Below are 16996 nucleotides of genomic sequence, written 5' to 3'. Positions count from 1 at the left end.
ATATACTATGTTAATTGTTATTCAATTAAATACTCTCATGATTATGCTATTGGCAATATTAATTATGATGATTTCATATATCCAACATGGTCAGAGGATTATTGTGATAATTATATATACCCGGCAAGGCTGGAGGATTATTGATAATTACATATAACCTGACAAGGTTAGAGGATGATTACAATAATTATATATCCTCGGCTAGGCTAGAGGACGAATATGATGATTACATATACTCGACAAGGTTGGAGGACAATTATGATGGTTATATTTGCCCTACAACGCTGGAAGATGATTTTTATGATTATCTATACCCAATAAGGACAAAAGATGATTATAAGGATATATAACCAGCAAGACTGAAAGATGATTTTGATGACATTTATGAGGTTTTGTTGCATATCCATATTGATTCGAGTCCAGCTATACATAGTATATTATGATGATATACGTATTATTATATGCAGATATTAGGTTATGAGATTGACAATAGTGGATCTAGCTAAGTAGAAAAATGAGGAAATTGCTATAATATGGTAAGATATGACTAGATTCTGATGAAGAATATTGATTTGTTGATAAATGTTTATTAGTTGAAAAATATTACTTAGTTGATAAATATTGATTAGGTGAGAAATATTGATTAGTTGATAAATGTTTGTTAGATGATAAATAATGATTAGTTCATAAGTGATGTTTAGTTGCTAAAGGATGAGATATTGATATATGAGGATGAGTTGCTACATGATGGATAGTTGATAAGTGTTGACTTATTAACAAATAATGAATATGGACAATCAATCGCTATAGCGTGGTATGACTTGGATGAATTAAAAATACATTATGTGAGTTGATAAATGATCATGGTTGGTTATTTTTTCTTGTTTGTACCTTCGAGGCTTATGGGGGCTTGCAATGGGTTATTTATATCTCTAGACCAATTGATGTATGAGAGCCAATTTTGTAGTTATAATTGCATGTGTTGATGCTTACTGTTATGTTATGATGATATTTCAATTATATATTTATTCATGCATAGCATTGTCTGAGATATTTCAAGTTTGTTTCCTTACTTTATCTTAGTTATGGTATCCTGCATTCTATCATTCTAATATTATGATTCAGCTTAATCGGCCAATGATACCTACTAAGTACCTATTGTTTTGATACTCATACTACACTTCTGTACCTTTTTAGTGCATATTCAAGTACTAGTTGCCATCGTTGATTTGAGTTTGTAGAATATTGATATTTGGAGATAGGGTAAGCCCTTGAAATCCGAATTGCCCATTTTCTTCTATCTTTTTACATTCAGTCTTTTGTTTCGAGAAAGATCTATTGAGTATTCTAGATACTTGGGTTGTACTTCTATCTTTAGTTGCTCTTATACTGGCTCTACCAGGTCATGAGATCATATTTATGTTATGATTACCTTTAAACAATTTCTATTATCTTACTTATTTATTATATAGGATTGCCTATTATGCTCTATTGGGATATTTACACCAAGTTAACCCATTATGTTTAACTTCAGGTTATGATTTGGCTTAGCTACTAGTGGGATGGAGTAGGTGATGTCATGACTCATAAATTGAGTCGTGATAATTGATCTAGGTATATGTGCATCACACGATAGCTAATTCAGGTGATAATTGGAGTATATTTTAGGTAATAGTCGATCTTTCAGTCTATTTCATGACTTGTTTTATATTTAGAGATAGATTATGATCCTTTTGGTTTATTATTATTTATTTTACATTCGAGATGCATTTAGTAGTTCTTGCATTGTGAAACGATGTTTTGGGATATTATATGGTATCTATGGTTATGCATTTCTACTAATACTTTATCATTGTTGTTTGAATCTATTCTAGGAGTCTTGCCTTTGGTTTTGTATTTTCATCATATTTCATATCAACATGGGTGATAGGCTTACCTGTCAAGCCTTGCCGTGAGAAGTGCCACCATGACTCTCTAATATTTAGTCATGACAAATTAGTATTAGAGCATTCATGTTTGGTTAGTTTCATCAGTGTAAGAATGCGGATCTTTCAAACTCTATGTTGTAAATAGTATTCCACTCTCTTCTGTACAGATGGTGAGGACTAGATCTAATGAGGCTAGAGATATAGAGTTATCATCCGAGGAGAGTGCTTCGTATAGAGTGTGTATTATGAGCCACCCCGAGGTAGTGTATGGTCATAAGGATCTGCCCCATCTAGGGGCAGTACTAGAGGACTCTCCCCCGAGCCTTAGGTTGAGTATGTTAGATATATGCGGCCTACTTTTATCCCATAGAGTTCTTCTACCTTAGTCATAAAGGGTTATTTATTTTCTTGCTGACCCATTCGGAGGGTGCACCTTTAGGTGCACCTGGTGTTTCTCCAGCTCTGAGTATTATAGCTTTATCTATGCCAGAGTCTGCCTTTGGTGTTTTTCCAGTTTTGAGTATGGACCCTCCAATGATCCAGTCATTTGCTTATGGTACTCTATAGACTCTTGAGTTTTATTCCTTCTTTTATGCCAACTCCTAATTATGGTATTTCAAGACCAGGAGTTGAGCCTTTTTCTATGTTACCTCCTCAAGTGGGAACTCAGCCAGTTAGATTTACTATGCCTCATATATTATTAGTACATTTGTGTTTTCATAGGATCAGAAGAGTTATAAGAGATTTACTCATTTCAGTCATCCCAGGTTCAGTAGTGCTGTAGGCAAGGATGCATCCGAGTTCTTAATTGATTGTAGCAAGAAGTTGCGTTACATTAGTTTACGTAAGTTGCATAGGGTTAGTTACACTACTTACTAATTGAGAGATGCAGCCAGGGATTGGTGGAGGTTATTAGTTAGTTACAGACCTCTTGGTTCTCTAGAGATGACTTAGGATCACTTTTGCTGAGGCCTTTTTTGGTAGGTTTGTTCCATACAGTCATAGGGATCCGATAATAGATGAGTTTGATCACCTAGAGTAGGGCTCCATGACTGTTATGGAATATGAGGTAGACTTTCATGCCTTGTCTAGATATTCTTATACTAGCATTACCACTAAGTCTGAGAAGATTCAATAGTTTGTAAAGGGGTTTGGTGTTTCTCTTTAGCTAACTACGACTCAAATGATAGTGTATGGCGAATAATTTTGGAGAATAATGGATTATGCTAAGATGACCGAGTCTATTCTTTGAGGGTCTTATGGAAGCGCCAAGAGGGTGCGCCATTAGGGAAAGTTCGAAGGTCACACTTCTAGAAGTATAGATTTTAAAGACTTTTATGGGTATCATAATAGACACATACAAATAGCTTTATAGGGTTCGGTTACTGGTTCTTTTATTTCAACTATTTGGGTGGTCGTTCTAGCTCAGTCATACCTTCACCTATTAAGTCAGGCCATATACGTTGCTTTGTCTGTGATAAGGTTGGCCATTTTGCTAAGAACTATCCCTTCTATGTTTTTTCATGGCTACTTTTTTATTGATAATGAGAGGTAGAGGTTCTACTAAAGGTAATAGAGGTAGAGATGGTGGTGCTCGTGGTACTGATCATAGGGAAACTTAATTAGTTATGGTCATGGAAAGTGTTATGCCAAACTAGAGGCAGAGGCTTTCATCGCTGTCATTACAGGTATCATCCCTATTTATTTCAAATATGCATTTTTGTTACTTGATTTAAGATTGAATTTTTCCTATATGTCTGCATATTTTTCTTCTAGTTATTATTTTGCTAGTGATCCTTTCGTTATACCTATCCATGTATCTACCCCTGTAGGAGACTTTTTGTGAATGATCGAGTACACGAATCTTGTGTTATGACTTTTGCTTGGCATAATACTTCAATAGATGTGAGTATCCTAGATATAGTAGATTTTGATGTTATCTTAGGTATAGATTGGTAAGCTTCTTATCCTGTGTTCCTAGATTATTATTATAAGGTTGTGACCTTAACTTCATCGGGTATGTCGAGGATATCTTGGAAGGGTTTCCTTTATTTAGGTCCAAAGTGAGTTATATCTTTCATTAAGTTTCGTCACTTGATTAAGAGAGAATGTTTGTCTCAATTTGATCACATTTGTTATACTAGTGGTACTTTCCATCTATCTTTGGGCTCTATTCGTATTGTGTGTGAGTTAATAGATGTGTTCCCTATAGACTTACATAGTATGCCTCTAGAATATGATATTGACTTTTCAATTGATGTTGAGCTGGGCACAAGCCTATTTATATTCCACCTAGAGTATAACCTTGGGTGCACCTATCTTGTTTTTAGATAAATGATGGGTCTATGCCTATATATATTGATTATTGGCAGCTGAACATGGTGACAATTAAGAATAAGTAACCTTTTCCCTGTACTGATGATTTATTCAATTAGCTTTGGGGTGCTTGAGTGTTTTCAAATATTGATTTGAGATACGGATATAACTAGTTGAGGATTAGAGCTTTGGATATTCCAAAGATGGTTTTGGACTCGGTACAGCCATGAGTTCTTGGTCATGACCTTTGGGTTGACCAATGCTCCAGCCGTATTCATGGAGTTAATAAACCCAGTATTTTGACAATATTTCCACATTTTTATCATTGGATTTATAGATGATATCTTGGTTTATTACAAGAGGGAGGTTGACCATGAGTATTTGAAAATTGTGCTTCATGGATTGAGAGATGGAAAGTGGTATACTAAGTTCTCAAAGTATGAGTTTTTGTCGAAGTCTATTTCACTCTTGGATTATGTGGTGACCAAGAATGGAATTATGGTCGATCCAGCCAAGATTGTAGCAGGACATGATTCGGATAGGCATACTTCTCCTATCAAAATTTTGAGTTTTATTAGTTTGGTAGGTGTATCGGCTTATTGTTGAGGGTTTATCATTTATTGCAGCTCTTTTAACCAAGTTAAGTCAAAAGAAGATTTCCTTTTAGTTGTTCGATGCTTGTGAGAAGAGCATCCAAAAGCTCAAGGATTTGTTGACTTTAACTTCTATCTTGACTTTGCCCAAGAAAAAAGTGGTTTTGTACCATCTTTTGTGATGCTTCAGGTGTTGGGTTAGGTGTTGTGTTGATCTAGGAGGGTAAGGTTATTGCATATGCTTCTCATCAACTGAAGCCCCATGAGACGAATTACCCTACCATGATTTGGAATTCTGTGTGATTGATTTTACTTTGAAGTTGTGGAGGCACTACTTGTATGGAGTTCATTGTCAGATTTTCTTAGATTATCATTACTCTCAGTATTTCTTCACCCAGTGAGATCTTAATATGCGATAGTGCCATTGGCTTAATTTTATTAAGGATTATAATCTTACTATTCTCTATAATTTAGGCAAGGCTAATTTAGTTGAAGATACCTTTAGCTGATAACCAACAAGCCTGGGTAGCTTGGCACATCTTTTGACTCAGGAGAGGCCTTTCACCTCGGAGGTTCAGTCTTTTTCTACTCTCATGGTAAGGCCCGATATTTTGACACCTGGGTTTGTTTTGGAATTTATTGAGGCTAGATCTTCCTTGATTAATCAGATTTGGGCTCATTAGTTTGATAATATTAGCCTGAGAGTGATTTAGGATAAAGTATTGAGTGGTGAGGCCAAGGAAGCTTAGCTTGATCCAGATTTTGTTTGGGGATTGGAGGTTGAGTTTGTGTTTCTACAGTGGGTGATTAGATTAGATCAATTTTGGAGTAGGCTCATCTTTCCTGGTATTTCATCCATCTAAGAGTAACTAAGATATATCTTAATATGAGATAGCATTACTGGTGGCATGGTATAAGGATGGATATATCAAATTTGTAGCTCGTTTCCTAGGTTTCCTATAGGTGAAGGCCAAGCATTTAAGACCTGGTAGTTTGCTTCAAAGGTTATCAATTCCTTAGTAAAAATTTGAAATAGATTACTATGGACTTCGTGATTGGGTTGCCTCATACTTCTCTTTGTTCTTATAGTGTTTGGGTCATCGTAGATCGATTAAGAAAATTTGCTCATTTTATTTTGGTTTAGGTTTCTTTCAGTGATAAAAGGTTGACCTATATTTATACTCATAAGATAGTTAGTCTTCATGGTGTGCCAGTGTCTATTATCCTAGATCAAGGTTCAATCTTCACATCTCACTTTTGGAAGACTTCTTAGGATTATTTTGGTAGTCGAGTTAATAGTATCACATCTTTTCACCCTAAGACTGATGGTCAGTCGGAGCAAACTATTCAGATTTTAGAGAATATGCTCTGTGCTTATGTTATGGAATATAGAGGTCAGTGGGAGAAGCATCTAGGTTTGGCAGAGTTGGAAATAGAATAATAGCTACAATTCCACTATTGAGATGGCTCCTTTAGAGACGTTGTATGGTAGTTCTTTTTGCTCTCTATTTGGTTGGTTTGAGGTTTCTTAGATTATGCCTTGAGGTATGTACTTTCTTTGTGAGTGTTTGGATAGAGTTTGGGTCATTCAAAATAGATTTCAAGTGGCCCAGAATAAGTAGAAGTGCTATGCAAATCGTAGACTTTGTGCCTAGTATTTAATGTGGGTGATTTAGACTTTCTTCGTGTGCTGCCTATAAAGGGCGTGTTGAGGTTTGGGAAGACGGATAAGGTTAGCACCAGGTATATTGGACCTTTTAAGATTCTTCAGATTATTTAGGAAGTGGCTTTATCAGTTGGCATTCCCCCAGATTTATACACTGTTCATCTAGTTTTTCATGTTTCAGTGCTTCGACATTACATTTTGGATGAGTCTCATGCCAATAATTGGGATTCATTCCATTTAGATAAGAGGTTTTCTTTTGTAGAGGAGTCTGTCTCTATTCTAGCCAGAGATGTTAGTCGGTTACATTCTAGAGATATTTGGGTGGTTAAGGTCCAGTGGAGACATTGACTTGTAGATGAGTCTACGTGGGAGATTGAATCTGATATGCGTGGTAGTTATCCTTATATTTTGCTAATTCAGGAATTTTTTTTTGCCTTTAGTTCAAGGATAAACTATATTCTTAGTGGTGGATAATATAATGACATTGTTTTTGGTGTTTTTTTGTGAAATATTTTTTTCAAAGGGATTTGACCATTTGTCCCATCACGATTGCTTTATGGCATTTTAGAGCTGTGGGGATGATTTTCATGATCCCCAATACATTTCAATGTGATTTGTACGAGATTGTGGTTTATAGTAGTTAAAGGCTTTATAATTGACTTTGGTCAGAATTTATTGATTTATCCATCAGATGGCAAAACGGACATCACCAATAGATCCAGAACGTTGAGTTTAGGTTGGTAACATTATTTGTATGGTTTTACTGCTTTTATATATCATTTTGACCCTCTATTTAGAAAGTTGTGAAATTGGGTTTTGGGGGTTAATTTTATAAAAATGATTATTTTCTAAAATATGATTTCTCCATTAAATTGAGAGTTTTGAATTTAGTGTAGTGGCATAGTTTGTTAACATTCCTGGGATTCTGGATGAAAATCGAGGGCTCCGTGAGGACTTGGAATTCTCAAAGTCTCCAGCCGGTACACCCAATTTGGCGACCTTTTGGTTAATTAAGTGACCTGGCAGCCAGCTGGGGGTATTGCTTAAGTGACTTCCTCATCGTTAAAGCACCTTTCGCTTAGGCGATAGCCATGTCACTTACGCGACAAGGCGAATATCACTAAGACACACCTGGTCGCTTAATCAATGTTTGCTTTAGCGACCTGGTGGTTGCTTAGGCGATGCGTGGATTGTTTATATCCCTTATTTTTGTGATTTTTCTTTTTTTTTTTGCGACTTGGAGCTTGGGCTTTTGAGTTTTTGGGCAATTTGTTCCATTTTTAAGCTTGGGTGAGCTCCAAATCCCTCTTTTAATTATTTTCCTTTGACTCTTGTCATTTGAATCCTTTTAAAATGTTAATTCAGAGGATGAATTTTGGGATTTTGGCCCGAAAGGCCTAAAATTTGTACTTCATAGATTTAAACCCTGATTCCAACCTGTTTTTACCTTGATTTTCTTTAATAAGATCCTTTAATCATGGGAAATATATTTTTGGACAAAAATTATGGTTTTAACATTCTTTTTTGTAACCCATTTTGGGGATTTAATTTGCTCCCGACTCATAAATGAGAAATATGGGTATCATTAGCTTTCTTTTAATGCATAAATTCAATATTTGTGTATTTAATTTAAGTTTAGGTCTGTTTGTAAGGAGAAAGATCCATGGTAAAGGCTTTTTGTACAAAGTTTAAGTATTTGAGGTATGATATAACTTAACTTTTTTCAGACTAGGCTGGGTAGTTAATATTGGTATAAAATCATAATATTGGTGTGGGAACTAACTATGGAATGGTTTTATTATTGTGTTTTATCCGTGTGGCAGCTTATGTTTTTGTTATTTGGTGCTTTTGAGACATTATCTTCTGTGTGTGACAGTGTGGGGTCTTATATGATATTGTTGGCCTTATGTATTTATATTTGGATGTACCTTTTCTAGTGAAAAATCCTAAATTAGAATTTATGTGGTACCAATGGCATTTTTCGTGTATATTACTCTATAGGCATATGTTACATTAAAATCATGAATAGTTGACATATTGAGTGGATTTCTTGCTAACATGGTTCGTATATGGCTTAGACTTGGAAATTCTCATTCTGGTTAGTTGTTAGCATTACATCCTCATTTTTATATATACTTGTGAAACATTGGAATCCCTATGGAAATACTGGAAACACTAGCTTTGTGACATGTTTATAGACCCTCTACCAATGTATGTGCTGGAGAGGTGTGATGGATATTGGTATTGGGTATTAGATTGTATATAGGTAGATGAACCCCCCATAGGTCCTACCTTAGTAGCACAACTCCATAGGTGTATATGGATGTTGTGTGACATCCTCATACATCTCATCAAATCATCAGCATTATCATCATCTTTATTGAATTTGATATATATATTGTGCTCATTCTATATTGTATTATCATCTTTGATGTGATATTGGTATATGTGGTACTTCTTTTCATACTTTTATGTGTAATATCTATCTACCAGCTATTCTTTCTAATGTTTGTGTGTGGTATATGATAAATATTGTAGAATTGTTTGGTGAGATGGTGTGGGCTACTGTTTGGAACATGTTCTCATTACAGGTGACGTGCCCATAGTATGTATTTTATATGTTTTATTTCCTATTTTGCTCAGTTGGCCTATGATACCTAATGAGCACAAGTGGATCGTACTCACCAAAACTGCACCCTTTCTGTGCAGATCCAGATGCAAGTGTGTTGCATGATAGCTGATTTAGGTGTTATTTGGAATATATTCAAGGTAGTGATAGATCTATGCTTTCAGAGTTGATCTACTACCTATTCCTATCGATTTTATTTCTTTTTTGGTATTATGAGATAGATTATGATCCTTTTGGTCTATTATTTTATCTTTGACATTCCAGATATATTTATTAGTTCTTACACTGTGACTCAAGGTTTTGGGATATCATATGGTATCTTTGTTTTGGTATTTCTGCTTTTAATATATATGTGTGGTTCAACTATGTTCTAGGAGTTTTTTCTCTGGTTTTGGTATTGTCTTCTTATTTCATATTAGCTTAGGTAATAGTCTTACTTTCAAGTCTTGTCGCGACAAGTTCCATCCTAACCCTTGGATTTGGGGTCGTGACAGATAATTGCATCATAGGCCTCTCCCTTAAGTTTCCTGTAAAAAGCATAGTACTTCCTACATCCATCTCTAGATTGAAAAACTCCTCATCCATCACTATAAGTTCCTTAAGATCCACCATTAATAACCTGAGATCCACCTCTACCGCTATTCGTAATGCCTCTGGCAAAAGGTGTTGGTGCCAGATAGGTCATGGTTTTATGGAGCTTTCGATGCTTAAAATTGAAAAACATGCAAGTACTTAGGTCCTATGTATTTGATATGATGTGTTTTTGTGTTTGTTTTTTAGGAAACAAGGTTGTGGAGCTGAAAAGAACAAAAAGAATTTGAAATGTGTAGAGGGATCACTTACGGGCCCACTTATTGGCCATAAGTCACCATGTATGTGTTAGAGAAAATTATTCTCAAAGATCTGAACTCTAATGATTTGATTCTAAGAGTTACTAAACCTACTTACGAGGCTTAAGTACAACTTATGCCCTATGTAAGTGCCATCGTAGGTGGAAGTTCAAACACTGTTGATTCTTTTTGATACTTACTACCCATATAGGGTCCGCAAGTAGTACTATGGCCCGAAAGTGGCCCTGTAAGTCATTTCCGACTTAGTTTTCTTTTTAAATTTTTGTTACCATTCTTAGGGTTCTGATGTATTCTATAAATACCCCTTTGATATTTTTGTATTACTTTACACACTCTTTACATTTACAACACAATACTGATTCTGAGATTCGACATTTATCTTTGTATCCTTTGTTCTTTGTTATTAAGGTTGCATATTAATTAAAGATTATGGTTCTATTCTTCAGTTATTACAAGATTATTCATATGTTTTCTTATATAAATTCAATGGATCTTCTTTCAAAGAGGAGCAGCTAAATGACCTAAGTAGGGTTGTGGGAACCCTAATGGAATAATGAAGTAGTGGAAGTGCAAAGTCATTCTTAATCAATATTCTTGCATGTTTTGTGATCTTTTTGGGTGTGATTTCTTTCTTTACAACTGCAAAGGTCAAGATTCTGCCTATATTCAATAATTAATTTAGAAAAGAGGTAGATATTTGGAAAAGAAGATCACAACAGTAATTTGAGGCTATTAACCGTTATCTAATTAACCTGACACTTAAAAGGTTATAGTTAATATGGGATCCAAGATAAGGGTTAATAAGGTGACACTCATAGACTCAAAAGGTAACGAGTGAAACTCACCAAACACGTTCACAAAATAGTTGGTGATACATATCTTATCATACTATGCATGTTTGGTATGAGATAGTTCGATCGAGAATGATAGTGTACAGATTTAGAAATTCAGGAGGAACACAGTCCTAGTATTTATGTCATATTAATTTCAACCAAAAGCGATCAAGATTTGTTACTATTCATATTGTTCTCACAAAATCCCCCATTTACTTTCTTGCACCTTTTTGGCTACTTCAGGAGGTTTGTTATAGATGTTCAGCCAATTTTCTCTGAGTTCGACCCCAACTATTGTTGGATTATATATTTTACAGAGACCACATTATACTTTCTTGGAGGTATAGTTTGGGTGAAACCAAATTTTGTCATTGTTGTTGGGGAATACAGTTACGAAATGATTAATAAGAGTTGTTAATGTTTTTGGTTTTTGTTTTTTGATGTTATTGGGGCATATGCCAGTGTATTCCTAGTACTCAGAGTCAAAGCAATCCCTTGATCTCACTTGATATTGAGCTGGAGCAGACCTTACAACAGAATCATAAGATGGAAGGGAAAGAGCATAAGGTTCATGATGACCCTAATTTGATTTTGCCAACTTCGAATGGTGTTCAAGAGACAGATATGCAAATTACTGCTAGATTATTAGCTGAAGAGAAAAGGATGTTGTTGCTCGTCATATAGTTAAAAAAGACATAGTGATATATAAAGAAGATTGTCGAGCTGAACATGAGAGAGCTAGAAGAGATAGCGCTCAAGTACCTCTAGCTTTTCAATTTTTACCATCATATGATGATCCACAAGTAGATTTCGGGTATATTGATCCTATCAAGATAGGATCTATCATTTTTAATACCTCGTACTTTTCTTAGCTCAGTTCAGCTCGTAGTTGCATTTATAAGAGTCTTAAATCCTGAAAATTTCACCAAGTGTTAGGGACTTAGTCATATTTTTGGCCTCTTAACTTTGAGGATTTTTAAATGGGTCTTCCCGACCCGGATACATAGGTTTTAGAGTTAATTCATGTTCAAGGGTGTAAGAAAAATATCTGGGGGAAGTTTTCAATTTTTTGAATGGGGATTGGGTCATGTTTGGATAATAGCGCATCACAGCGAGTATAGCAATGAGACCTTTATTGCATCGTGGTATCCCTCAAATCCGCATTCCAATTGTGAATTTATTTCTCTGAGGGGAAGTTTAGTCTTTTCCCTTCAATTTAATTCGTAAAAACAAGAATTAAAAAGTAGGTTAGGGAATTATATGCCCATTTTGCCCTAATTCCCTCTCAAAAACAAACCCTAATCATTCCCTAAGTTCATCAATTTCGTTCCTTTCTCTCTACGAAAATAAAGAAATCAAGTTACCAAATCTAAGAACCTTCAAGGAAGGGTAAAGAATTATGTTTCTCTTCCAAGGTTTAAGGTTTAAGGTTTAAGGTATGTGTGATGTTCATCCATGGGCCATCTTCACCCATCGAGTAAAATAATCCCCTTTTGATATCAAATTAGGAGTTTTTACTTGTTTATGATAAATTGTCTCCATGAAGTTATTATCGATTTTGAATTACAATTTATGTTACAAGTGTTTTTTGATGGAATGATCCCATATGGGATTTGAGTACTGAAATCTTCATGTTAAATCACTAATCCACTATTTTAGTATTGTAACCATGTCTTCAATCACATGTTTTACCCGTTCCCATGCTTAAATTCATGACTCCTATGTGTTTGATGAAATGTCTAAATGTTGTGTATTGAGAAATGTTCTTTTATTATGGTTTTAAAGCTTCATATGTCCTTATTGTTATTTTTATTCAGTGTTGGAGGGTTACGAATGACCGATACTTAGTTGTTTACATAATTTCAGTATCTTTAGAATGGTTTCATATAAACCATGAGTGTTGTCATTCAGTTAGATTTCATGAGTAGTTGTTAGCAAGTTAAGCTTAGCTCAGTCCACAAATCAGTGTTCTTCAGTTAGGAGTAGGATTTATCACCGAGTGAACTGAAGGATGGGTGCTCACCTGTCAGTAGAGGGTGTGACCTTTAGTAGCAATCCCTTAGTTCTAGAACTACATAGCTAGTGTAGGTTAGAGATATCAACCTGCGAATTGAGGGTTGATAAAGTGTTTGCCTGTCAGTTAAGGGTAACACATATCTCATTACAGCACCATCCAGATGAGGGTGACTCATTAGTCCTTCGGGACATTAATTTAGTTGATCGACACAACCATTATTAGTACCTGTGGCATGGTACTGACACCCTTCAAACTGGGTTATAGGTTGGACCTCGATTAGCTCAAATTAGGGCATGTCAGTTAAATGATATCTCCCACTATCTTAGTTCAATATTCAGTAGAGAATTCAGTTCAGGTTTGTTTGACTATAGCATACAGTTTTTCAGTTATTCAATTATCAGTTTTCAGTTTTTCAGTTAATAGACTATGTTACTATCATGTTACATGCTTGGTCATGCATTCTTAGATTTTATAGCTTTGACGCATTTTATGAATTAGTTATCTTATGTTAGTTACTCATTTATTATCTCTTGCTATTCAGTCTGTCAGTATTTCACGCACATGACTCTATGCACTTCGGCCTAACCTAATCTCATCTATCAATACATTCAAAGTACTAATTGCATACTTTCTTTGTGCTATGATATCCTATTCAATTTTCTGACTATGCTTAGATATTCAGCTTATTAGCAGCAGTAGTTTTGGTGAGTCCTCATATGTTGAGAACCAGTTATGTTATTTCAATATTTCAGCATTTTCTTTTAGTTAATTCAGTTTTGGAGTTAGTTGGGGCCTATCCCATCAACTTTTTTCACTCAGTTTAGATGCTCTCAAACATGCAGTCAGTCAATTAGATAGTCAGTTAGTTTTATTAGATGTTTCAGACATATTTTGATAAATATTTTAGTATCTAGATTTACATTATCTTATCAGTATTTAAACCTTATAGCATTGATAGTTTACTTCTGCACATATGTATTTTGTTACTTTATTCAATGCTCATAGAAGGTAACAGCTCATCGGTTAGATTTTGGTCATTTGTGACTGTAAGAATCGTTGTCACGACTAAGGGGTAACCTTGGGTTATGACCAAAATTTGTATCAAAGCCTAAAGTTTTACAGTATCCTAGAAAGTCTGAAAGCCGTATTGAGTAGAGTCTTGTGCATGGGTGTGAAGTGCACCACACTTATGGACAAGAGGCTACAGGACATTTTATGAAATCTTTCCCTTCTTTCAGAATTCATGTCGTGCGAGTGAGCATGAGCTCTATTTAAACTCTCTTACTAATTCATCCTTTATTCCATTACAAAAAATTCCTCCCAAAAAGAATAACGGAAGAACGAATGGGAACTAGCCCACACCTCTGCCTATTCAGGAATATCCCTTGAATGACCATGTCTTTTATGTTGAGTTCAGTGATGCATTCACTACCTTAGCTCCTTTATTAAATGCTCAGAACAATTAGTAGGATGTCGCCCCATCTAATCTAGTGCCAAGTACAGCTGCAGCTAGGAGTTGGGACTTTACCTGAATGAATTCCCCTTTGTTTTTGGGATCTAAGTCTGAGGAGGCACCACAGGAGTTTCTTGATATGGTTCAGAAGGCGACTGATATCATGGGTGTCACTTCGAGTGAGAGTGCATAGTTGGTTGCTTATTAATTATAGGATATAGGTCATACGTGGTATAAGCAGTGGAAAGGTGAGAGGAGTGATGAGGCAGGGCCTATAGAGTGGGAGGAGTTTTCTACAACCTTTTTAGATAGGTTGTTTCCATTAGAGTTAAGGGAAGCTAAAGTGTAGGAGTTTATTAATTTAAAGCATGGTAATATAAGTGTTAAGGAATACTCGCTTAAGTTCACTCTGTTGGTGAGGTATGTTCCTTTTATGGTGGTTAATAATAGGTCCAAATGAGTAAGTTCGTGTCTAGTATATCTGATTGTATGGTCAAGGAGTGTAGAACTGCTATGTTGACTAAGTATATGGATATATCTAGGCTTATGGTCCATGCTCAACAGATTGAGAAACAAAAGCATACGGAGAAAGAGACAGAGAATAAGAGAGTTAGAATAGGTAGCTTTAATTTTTCTCAGCATAAGTCAGAGAGTGGTAACCATTCTCAGTTCCATCATAAGTTTTTATCCCCATCACCCTCTTCAGCTAGTACGCCAGTGCCAAAGTTCAGGAATGACAGTCGAAATAGGGCGCCAGGCTCTAAGCCCCAGGGTAGTGTGAAGTGGTCGTACTAATCCTCTTTGCTAGATATGTGGTCGGAATCATTAGGGTATGTGTAAAGCCGACAGTGATGTGTGTTTTGTATGTGACAAGAGAAGCTGTATAGTCAGAGATTTCCCAAAGAGTGGCCAACAAGGTCAGTCTAATCGTCCTCCAGTTCCATCTGATCGCCTGACTCAGCAGGGTACCACTTCCAGTGTAACCAGTGGACAGTGCCAGAATAGATTATAGGAACTCCAGTCTCGTCATGATCGGGAAAGCTTTCTTGATGTGGTTACGGGTATGTTATAGTTCTTTTATCTCCATGTTTATGCTTTGTTAGGCCCTGAGGCTTCATTTTTTTTGTAACCACCTATATAGCGATTAATTTTGGTGTCAGTCCTAAATCTTTAGCTGAACTCTTCTCAGTGTCTACCCTAGTAGGTGTCTCTATTATAGCCAGGTAGGTATACAGGAATTGTCTAGTTATAATATCCTAGATAGTCATCTCAGTTGACCTTGTGGAGTTAGAAATGACTTATTTTGAAGTCATTCTCACTATGGATTGGCACCACTCATGTTATGCCTTGGTTGATTGCAGAAGTAGAGTTATTAAGTTTTAGTTTCCCAATGAACTAATTATTGAATGGAGGGGTAGTACATCAGTGCTTAGGGGTCAGATTGTATCATTTCTTAGATCAGGATAAATGATATCCAAAGGATACATGTACAATCATGTTTGAGTCAAAGACTCTAATTCTGAGACCCCCAGTTTCAAATCAGTTTTAGTAGTAAGTGAATTTCCAGATGTGTTCCCTGAAGATCTTCCCGGAGTTCCTCCCAAAAGAAAAATTAACTTCGGAATAGATCTCCTTCTAGAAACCCAGCCTATCTCTGTTTATGCTACTAAATGGCTCCAGCTGAGCTTAGGGAGTTGAAAGATCTCTTAGATAAGATATTCATTAAGCCTAGTATTTCCCCATGGGGCACTCCAGTCCTTTTCGTGCTTAAGAAAGATGGTTCTCTCAGAATGTGCATTGACTATTGTTAATTGAAAAAAGACAACCAAAAATAAGTACCCACTCCCCAGTATTGATGACTTGTTCGACCAACTTTAAGGTGCCAGCTATTTCTCTAAGATTGACCTTAGATCTGGCTATCATCAACTCAGAGTCAAAGAATGTGACATTTCGAAAATAGCTTTAAGAACTCGGTATGGTCACTTCGAATTTCTAGTTATCTCTTTTGGACTAATAAATGCCCTGGTAGATTTCATAAACTTGATGAACAGAGTGTTCAAGCATTACTTGGACATGTTCGTCATCGTCTTTATTGACTAATGAATGCCCTAGTAGATTTCATGGACCATTTCAGAATCATAATGGATACTCTTAGAGCATATCAATTATTCACCAAATTTAGTAAGTACAAATTTGGTCTAAGATCAATAGCTTTCCTTGGCCATATTATTTCCATTGATAGCATTAGATTTGACCCTCAAAAGACCAAAGTAGTTAGAAACTAGCCTAGACCCATCTCTCTGTCAGATATGAGGAGCTTCTCGGGTTTGGATTTTGATGTCTCAATTAACTTAGAAGAAAGTCAAATTTTAGTGGGCAGATTCTTGTGAAAAGAGTTTCAAGAGTTGAAGACTTGACCCACTTCAGCCCCAATCTTGACTTTACCAGATGGTTCATATGGCCTTATTATTTACTGTGATGCTTCGATAGTTGGTCTTAGTTGTTTATTAATGCAGAGAGGTAATTTCATAGCCTATGATTCTAGATATCTTAAACCTTATGAAAAGAATTACCCTACCCATGATCTTAAGTTGGCAGTTGTTGTTTTTGCCTAGAAAAATTGGAGGCACAATTTAAATAGGGTTCATATTGATGTGTTCATGGATCACAATATTTTATAGTATGTGTAATCGCATAAAAATTTAAATTT

Source organism: Capsicum annuum, chromosome 10 (assembly GCF_002878395.1).
Source record: "Capsicum annuum cultivar UCD-10X-F1 chromosome 10, UCD10Xv1.1, whole genome shotgun sequence".
NCBI lineage: Eukaryota > Viridiplantae > Streptophyta > Magnoliopsida > Solanales > Solanaceae > Capsicum > Capsicum annuum.
Note: the sequence above shows the minus strand (reverse complement) of the source record.